Below are 10,435 nucleotides of genomic sequence, written 5' to 3' on the forward strand. Positions count from 1 at the left end.
CGATGGCCAAATACCCCAAATCTAACTCAAAACCAGCCAAAAGAATCTCCCCGAAAGCCCCTCTACCTTCGACGAAACCCGATAGTCAAGATAAGTACTTCTTCCATCTTTCCTTGTTATTAGCATTACATTCGAATGACAAAACATAACATGTACACCCAGAATGAAAAATAGAATGGCGGTGGCTAAATAACTTTGAGTTTAGAATTTTTTGGTTCCTTTTTTGATTCCAGAAGAATCGTCATTTTACATTGTTTTTTGTTTGGGTTTTATGCCCGTTTTACAGTAGATATTAGCATGCAATGAAAGGACTAGGTTAAGATAAATTAAAAATTAAGCAGTAAAATCAAAACAAAATAAATACACTAGTGACCAAAATTTAAAACACATTGAAACTAAAAGGATTAAATAACAGTCATTCGTTTTCAAGTCTAAAATAAATAAAAATGCAAAAAAAATATCAACCCAATAAAATTAAAATAAAACAAAATAACTATTGCATGTGACCATAATGCAAAAAATATTAAACTTAGTGGAACCTATATGTGATTTTTCCTTAAACAGATGGTTTAAACGAATAACAGGCTAAAAAGGAGAACTAAAAACCTAATTATACCTTCTTTAGTGACCAGACACAAAAAGCCTAAAATATAGGGACATGTGGGTGATTAACCTACGACCTAATGACAAAAATGTAAAATCACTCTAAAGGTATAGGGACCTTATCGTGATTAGCCCAAAAAATCACAAAAGCTTAATACCCCCCTCCAGCTTCGTTTCTGCACGAGAAAACCAAAACCAAACCTTAAATTGTTTTAGTTCCTTCCCTCCCTCAAAGCTTATGGTGGTCGACACCTTCAAAGGAGCCGAAGCCCGCGCCTAGCCACCATATATTGGAGGCCACTCTCCCTCAGTTATCGTACGTCGAGGTACTGTAAACCCCAACCAGCAGAACCCCTCAGTATACCAAGCCCTCCCTTTCCTCTTCTAGGCCGATAATGCCATATCTCTATCCTCACGCCGCCGTGACCGACCCCTAGAGCCGACCAACATCCACGATGGCCAAAAACCCTAAACTCGAGCCAAAAGAATCACTCCGACAGCCCCTCTATCTTCGACGAAACACGACAGTCAAGATAAGTTCTTCATCCATCTTTCTTTTTTATTAGGATTACATTTGAATGACCAAACACATCATGCACACCCAAAATGAAAAATATAATGGCGATGGCTAAATACCTTTGAGTTTGGAATTGTTTGGTTCCTTTTTTTTATTCTAGAATATTTGTCATTTTACATTGTTTTTTGTTTGGGTTTTATACCCGTTTTACTGTAGATATTAACATGCAAGGAAAGAACTAGGTTAAGATAAAGTAAAAATTAAGCAGTAAAATCAAAACAAAATAATAGAATAGTGACCAAAATTTAAAACACATTGAAACTATATGGATTAAATAACAGACATCAATTTTCAAGTCTAAATTAAAAAAATGCAAAAAAAATATCAACCCAATAAAATTAAAATAAAACAAAATAACCAACGCAGGTGACCATAATGCAAAAAATATTAAACTTAGGGGAACCTATATGTGATTTTTCCTTAAAAAGACGGCTTAAACGAATAACAAGCTAAAAAGGAGGACTAAAAACCTAATTAGACCCTACTTTAGTGACCAGACATAAAAAGCCTAAAATAAAGGGACATGTGGGTGATTAACCTACGACCTAATGACCAAAATGTAAAATCACTCTAAAGATATAGGGACCTTATTGTAATTAGCCCAAAAAATAAAAAAAACGCTTAATATCCCCCTCCCAGCTTTGTTTCTGCCTGAGAAAACCAAAGCTAAACCTAAAAATTTTTCAGCTCCTCCCCTCCCTCAAAGCTTACTGCGGCCGACACCTTTAAAGGAGCCAAAGCTCACACCTAACCACCCTATATGGAGGTCACTCTCCCTCGGTTATCACACTTCGAGTTGCTGAAAACCCCAACCAGTGCAACGCCTCGCTATACCAAGACCTCCCTTTCCTCTCCTAGGCCGAGAAGGCCATATCTCTCTCCTCAAACTGCCGTGACCGACCCCTAGAGCTGACCAACATCAACGATTGCCAAACACCCTAAACTGGACCTAAAACCAGCCAAAAAAATCTCCCCAACAACCCCTCTACCTCTGACGAAACAAGGCTGTCAAGATAAGTTCTTCCTCGATCTTTCTTTTTTATTTGCATTATATTCGAATGACAAAACATAGCATGCACACCCAGAATGAGAAATAGAACGGCGGTGGCTAAATACCTTTGAGTTTGGAATTTTTCGGTTCCTTTTTTTGATTCCAAAAGAATTGTCATTTTACTTTGCTTTTTGTATGGGTATTTATACCTATTTTACAGTAGATATTAGCATGCAAGGAAAGGACTAGGTTAAGATAAATTAAAAATTAAGCAGTAAAATCAAAACAAAATAAATACACTAGTGACAAAAATTTAAAACACATTGAAACAACTAGGATTAAATAACAGTTATCCATTTTCAAGTCTAAATTAAATAAAAATTCAAAAAAAATATCAACCCAAAAAAATTAAAATAAAACAAAATAATCACTGCAGGTGACCATAATGCAAAAAATATTAAACTTAGGGGAACCTATATGTGTTTTTTCCTTAAACAGATGGCTTAAAAGAATAACAAGCTAAAAAGGAAGACTAAAACCTAATTAGATCCTACTTTAGTGACCAGACATATATAACCTAAGATAAAGGGACATGTGGTTGCTTAAACTACGACCTAATGACCAAAATATAAATTCATTCTAAAGGTATAATGACCTTATTGTAATTAGCCCAAAAAATCAAAAAAGCTTAATATCCCCCTCCTAGCTTTGTTTCTGCCCGAAAAAACCAAAACCAGACCTAAAGTTTTTTCAGCTCTTCCCCTCCCTCAAAGCTCACCGCGGCCGACACCTTCAAAGGAGCCAAAGCTCGGGCCCAGCCACCCTATATGGAGGCCACTCAACCTCGGTTATCACACGTCGAGGTGCTGGAAACCCCAACCAACGTAACACCTCACTATACCAAGACCTCCCTTTCCTCTCCTAGGCCGAGAAGGTTATATCTCTATCCTCGCACCACCGTGACCGACCCCCAGAGCTGACTAACATCCACGATGGCTAAACAACCCAAACCGGACCCAAAACCATCCAAGAGAATCTCCCCGACAGCCCCTCTACCTCTGACGAAACACGGCAGTCAAGATAAGTTCTTCCTCCATATTTCCTTTTTATTAGTATTACATTCGAATGACAAAACACAACATGCACACCCAGAATGAAAAATAGAACGATAGTGGCTAAATACCTTTGTGTTTGGAATTTATCGGTTCCTTTTTTATTCCAGAAGAATTGTCGTTTTACATTGTTTTTTGTTTGGGTTTTTTACCCGATTTACAGTAGATATTAGCATGCAATGAAAGGACTAGGTTAAGATAAATTAAAAATTAAGCAGTAAAATTAAAACAAAATAAATACACTAGTGACCAAAATTTAAAACACATTGAAACTACTGGGATTAAATAACAATCATCCATTTTCAAGTCTAAATTAAATAAAAATGCAAAAAAATCAGCCCATTCAAATTAAAATAAAACGAAATAACCACTGCATGTGACCAAAAATGCAAAAAAATTAAACTTAGGGGAACCTATATGTGATTTTTCCTTAAACAGATGGCTTAAACGAATAACAGGCTAAAATAAAAAGCCTGTGGGTGATTAACCTACGACCTAATGACCAAAATGTAAAATTACTCTAAAGATATAGGGACCTTATTATAATTAGCTAAAAAAATCACAAAAGCTTGATATCCCCCTCCCAGCTTTGTTTATGCCCGAGAAAACCAAAAGCAAACCTAAAACTTTTTCAGCTCCTCCCCTCCCTCAAAGCTCACGGCGGCCGACACCTTCAAAGGAGCCAAAGCCTGCGCCTAACTACCCTATATGGAGGTCACTCTCCCTCGGTTATCACACGTCGAGCTGTTGAAAACCCCAACCAGTGTAACCCCTCTCTATACCAAGACCTCCCTTTCCTCTCCTAGGCCGAGAAGGCCATAACTCTCTCCTCACGCTGCCGTGACCGACCCCTAGAGACGACCAACATCCACGATGGCCAAACACCCCAAATCGGACCCAAAACTAGCCAAAATAATCTCCCCGACAACCCCTCTACCTCTGATGAAACACGGCAGTCATGATAAGTTCTTCCTCCATCTTTCCTTTTTATTAGCATTACATTCGAATGACAAAATACAGAATGCACACCCAAAATGAAAAATAGAACGGCGGTGGCTAAATACCTTTGAGTTTGGAATTTTTCGGTTCCTTTTTTTATTCCAGAAGAATTGTCGTTTTACATTGTTTTTTGTTTGGGTTTTATACCCGTTTTACAGTAGAAATTAGCATACAAGGAAAGGACTAGGTTAAGATAAATTAAAAATCAAGCAGTAAAATCAAAACAAAATAAATACACTAGTGACCAAAATTTAAAACACATTGAAACTATAGGGATTAAATAATAGTCATCCATTTTCAAGTCTAAATTAAATAAAAATGCAAAAAAAAAATATCAGCCCAATAAAATTAAAATAAAAACAAAATTACCGTTGTAGGTGACCGTAATGCAAAAAATATTAAACTTAGGGGAACATATATGTGATTTTTCCTTAAACAGATGGCTTAAACGAATAACAGGCTAAAAAGGAGGACTAAAAACCTAATTGGACCCTACTTTACTGACCAGACATAAAAAGCCTAAAATTAAGGGACCTGTGGGTGATTAACCTACGACCTAATGACCAAAATGTATAATCACTCTAAAGATATAGGGACCTCATTGTAATTAGCCCAAAAAATCACAAAAGCTTAATATCCCCCTCCCAGCTTTGTTTCTGCCTGAGAAAACCAAAACCAAACCTAAATTTTTTTCAGCTCCTGCCCTCCCTCAAAGCTCACGGCGGCCGACACCTTCAAATGAGCCAAAGTCCGCGCCCAGTCACCCTGTATGGAGGCCACTCTCCCTCGGTTATCACATGTCGAGGTACTGGAAACCCCAACCAGCACAACCCCTTGCTATACAAAGAACTTCCTTTCCTCTCCTAGGATGAGAAGGTCATATCTCTCTCCTCACGCCGCCGTGACCGACCCCTAGAGCCGACCAACATCCACGATGGCCAAACACCTAAAATCGGACCTAAAACCAGCCAAAAGAATCTCCCTGACAGCTCCCCTACCTGTGACGAAACACGACAGTCAAGATAAGTTCTTCCTCCATCTTTCTTTTTTACTAGCATTACATTCTGTTGAGTTAATTGATCGACAATTATAGCCAAGAGGGGGGTGAATTGGCAATTAAAAATTTCGTTGGAAGCTTTTGCAGAAAATTGAAAGAAATTGCACAGTGATTTACAGTGGTTCGACTTTCTCAAACAAAGTCTACGTCCACTACCTTAGCTATCCACACTAAGGATTTTCCAACAAATTCACTAATTTGTTCTTTCTTTTGAGGCCAAAGAGATAACCTTACAATTCCCTCAAGAATATACCTCAATTCTTGAGAACACTCTTTTCTCAAAGAGAAGAATACAAATTTGCAAACTTACAAGAAAATCTCACAAGGTAAGATGTTTGCACAATTCTAGAACAAAGAAAAGAACACTCAAGAATGAATACAATTGAGTACAAAAGTGTTCTTGAAAGTAAAATGAATATTGAATGAAAAATAGACTTGAAATGCTCAAACTTGAGGTTTGATGCTTTCTCTTTGATTCTCTCTTGATTCTAGTTGCTTGATGATTCTTGTTGTTGATCAATGTCTTCTAAACTTGTTTAAATACTCCTTGAATCAATTCTGAACGTTGGGGATGATTAGTGGAGTTAATAGAGCCGTTTGAGTGTGAAAACAATTAATTTTCTGGTTGGGAGCGTCTCATGCATTGATGCATGATCATAGATGCATCGATGCATCAATGTAAAATTTAAATATTTGACCGTTGGAACACTTAGTGCATCAGTGCACTAAGTATGCATCGATGCATAAAATGCATTCGATGTTTGAAAAATAGCCTGGTGCATCGATGCATGGCTTGTGCATCGATGCATCAAATGCATTCGATGTTTTCATAAATTCAGAGTGCATTGATGCATGGTGAATGCATCAGTGCATGAAATGCATTCGATGTTCAATTTATTCATTGATGCATCGATGCATGGATTAATGCATCGGTGCATGCCTTTGAAAAATTGATTTAAGGCTTGATTTTGGTTCAAAATACTTTGTGAAAATTGTTTCAAAAATAGTTTAAGTACAAATCACAATTTTACACTTTTAGTAAGGATTAAAATTGATCTTAAAAGACTTGGAGTAATAATTTGATATTCGATTAATTGAATCGAATATAATTTGTAAAATCATTTATAAAATCTTAAAATTCATTTAACTTAATTTGTTATATCGAAATATCAAAAATATTTTCAACAATCTCCCCCTTTTTGATATAACAAAACATTTGAGTAATTTTAATATTTGTTTAAGAAATTATTTTTGAAAAATCAACTTTTGAAAAATTACTCCCCCTTACTATAACATTTTAAATCTTCTCCTCCTTTTTGTTAAATAAAAAAGACTCTATAAAAACATTTTAAACAAGAATTTTGAAAAACGTAAGCAAATTGATTTATTAATGTAAAGCTTAAGCTGCTAAGATCACAATCAAAAGATAGATTAGCCATTAGTTTCATAAATCAATAATCATAATCATGCAATGGATAATTGGTCATAATGAACTAATACGTAACAACAACAACAACAACAAAACCCAATTCCCATATGTATGGGGTAAGGGGGAGGTAGGGTAGTAGGCTACCCCCAACGCCAGGTTGAGAGTAACTTCCGTGGAAGACCTCCGGCAGTCAGAAAATTAAAAATTTAGATAAAATGCAATGCATGTATAAATAAATACATAAATACATAGCTAAACAGTATTCATATGCAGTCATTAAAATCATATGTGCGTCTGTAACGGGAATTAATCCCTGCATAATAATCCCTGCGAAAGAATCTCTGCATATAGACAGAAACATAAGATAAGATCCGGCTAAATTTAAAAGAGGAAACATGAAGAGAATGATACACAGAAGTCAACGTTAGCAAGCCCAGTTCTAATCCTTCATAAATACTAATAACAGAAACGTATAAAAAGTATAAGTCATGGAAAATACTACAAAGACATTAAAAGAAGACAGAGATGATACACCCTATAGATGTGACCCACACTACTCGACTACCCTAGTCTTTAGCCTCCATATTTTCCTATCAGAGGTCATGTCTTCGGTAAGGGCTAAATCCCTCAAATCAGATCTCAAGCAGTCTTCCCACTTTCGCCTTGGTCGTCCTTTCCTTCTGGCACCGTCGACTGTAATCGACTCTACCCTCCTTACCGCATCCGACGGTAGTCGCCTAAGGACATGCCCAAACCACCGTAGTCTTCCCTCCCTCAATTTATCGGAAACAGACACCACCCCCAAGGACAAGAACTAATACGTAAATGATGCAAAAATTTAATAAACATGAAGCTCAAATTAAAAAGACAAACCAAAATATATTAAAGTAAATTCAAGCATTCATAAACAAACATCCAACAACCATCCAAACAAAAAGTTTTAACAATCCATGTTTTTAAGTTCAAATCTAAATGCAATCAAATCAAAATAAGTCTATGCATCCATCGAAGGATCGCGAGGCAGAGGAGGGAATCGGCTTTGCATCTCGAGAGAGAGCATCCATACGTGCAAGCATCTCTCTTTGAAACTCTATATGTCGATCTTCCAAAGAATCTAAGCGTTGATTTACTGCTTCATGAGTAGCAGTCAAGTGGGATTCGATAGAAGCATACCGTAGATCAAATGTCTCCAGAAAAGAACGAAAATATAGAGGCACTTGATCAGATTGAGGAGCAGGCTCATCATCTATTACATGATCGTCAATGTCTTGCATAAGCTGTTGAAAATCAGGATCATCATCAGCTAGAGCCGGAGGAGGAGGAGGAGCACGAGAAGAACTAGGAGCAGCTCGAGAAGAACTAGCTCCCGGAGTTTGCTTATTGGGTCGGAAGACCCAAAGACCGGTTCGCTCATCTTGTACCCAATCCGCTTTCTTTAGAGAAGTGAGATTGATTTGATTTTGTAGAGGGATAGGAGTGTCGAGAGAAACGTCTAGACCAAGTTTGATAAACAGGTTACTAAGTAGACATCCGTAAGCTAATGTTTCAACATGTTTAGAAGGAACAATGTTTACGATATCTACTAGTTGACTGAAGATAATCTGTGGAAGGTTTATTTTGATTTTATTCTTAATGCAATACATCCACCATAAATCTCTATTTCGAAGAGTGGCGTATCGACCAGCCGATGGTCTAAACCACCAAGAAATTATGAAGTGAAGAAAACGGTCGTGATGGGTTCGAAGAGAACTGACACTAGCATGAGGAGTATAGGGATAATTCACATTTTCTTTTTCGTCAAAAACAACATTATCATCTAACCCGAATTGAGTAACAATAGTTGCGGAATCAACAACAATATACTGTCCTAGAAGATATGACCTAATTCCTATGGTTCCACATTGGGTTTGATTTTGAATACAGACCGCATTAGAATAAAAGATGCGGACTAATTGGTGATAGACGACAGGTTGAAGAGAAAACAATTTATCAAACTTCCATTGTTTAAGAATTGGGAGGTATTCAAAGTCAATTTTGGTCATGGCTTGAAGCGAGGGAATACGTTCTTCCTGAATTCTATATGATTGGAATGACTCAATATATCTATTGTATAGGTCGTTTCTACGACGTTCTGGCATATTGAAACATGAACTCAATAAGCCATTAGGAGATTGAGGAACATGATTAGGAGGTGGAGGAACGGGAGGATGGTTTTGGTTTGACCGACTAGAAGATGACCTAGGGCGTTTGAGATTTGACATGATTAAGGGAATTGGAATAGAGAATATCACCTGCAAATTTAAACACATGTATGCACAAAAATCAATCCCAAAACTCAAATGAGTCCTCAATAATTCAAGGTTCTCTAAAATAATCCTAATGGGCAAAGTTTTTAAAACTATTTGAAAATAATATCATAATATGTATAGTTTACATGAAAACAACACAATTAAATCAAAAATATCTATAATTTTTGATTTTTTTTAATTCGAAATTCAAAAAAAAAAATTGAAAAATTTTATGTTTTTGATGAAATTTGTTGTAAAATCTAGTTTAGAATCATCATATAACCAATGCCCAATATAATGTTCATCCTAGAACTAATTAAAACTAGTCTTAAGATCAAAAATCAATAAAATGGAGGTTTTTAGAAAAATACCTTGAAAATTCGGATTGAGAGGGATTGTAGAGATGTTTTGCGCGAATTAATGATTGAAGCAGGATCAAGAGTTGAAAAGCTTGAAGATTTCAACGAAAAATCGTTGATTTTGAGCAAGAATGGAGTTTTTAGAAATAGACAGGGACGAACGGCGGGTTGAGAGTTTAAAGAGTTTTGAGAAAAATAAAGAAAATCAGGGTTTTTAACCTGAAACCCGACGGATGCATCGGTGCATGGTCTTTATGCATCGATGCATATTCAAGGCATGCATCGGTGTATCATGCGGATACATCGATACACATTCAAAGGGATGCATCGATGCAATGATTAGTGAATCGATGCATGAAGCACAAAAATGTCAAAAATTCATTTTAAACACTTAAAATGCTAAATAATTTGGCTCTAATGGTATAGGCAACTTATATAACAAAAATTAATTATGTTCAATCAATCAAATTAATATTTAAACTTTATTTGAACATAAAATTAATTTTTACTAAGAATTATAAACTCCCCCTAACTAATAGCACGAATGCAATAAAAAATTATTACTATAAGCATTTTTCATTTATTCTTAAAAGTGCTAAAATTATTTTAAATACTAAGTGAAGATAGGTCAGTTAAACCTAATTCTCTCCTAAGTGTCCAAAAATCTTTCCTTATCTAAGCATTTTGTAAAAATATCCGCTAATTGGTGCAAAGTATCAACAAATTCTAGAACTACATCTTCCTTAGTGACATGGTCTCTAATGAAGTGATGTCTAATTTCAATATGCTTAGTTCTAGAGTGTTGGATGGGATTTTTAGTGAGACAAATAGCACTAGTATTGTCACACTTGATAGGAATAGTACCTACTTCAATTCCATAATCAAAAAGTTGTTGTTTCATCCATAAAACTTGTGCACAACAACTACCGGCTGAAATGTATTCCGCTTTAGTGGTAGATAATGCAACACAATTTTTGTTTCTTTGAAAACCAAGAAATCAACATATTTCCAAGGAATTGC

The sequence above is a fragment of the Hibiscus syriacus genome, unplaced genomic scaffold (genome assembly GCF_006381635.1).
Source record: "Hibiscus syriacus cultivar Baekdansim isolate YM2019G1 unplaced genomic scaffold, ASM638163v2 tig00111671_pilon, whole genome shotgun sequence".
Taxonomy (NCBI): Eukaryota; Viridiplantae; Streptophyta; class Magnoliopsida; order Malvales; family Malvaceae; genus Hibiscus; species Hibiscus syriacus.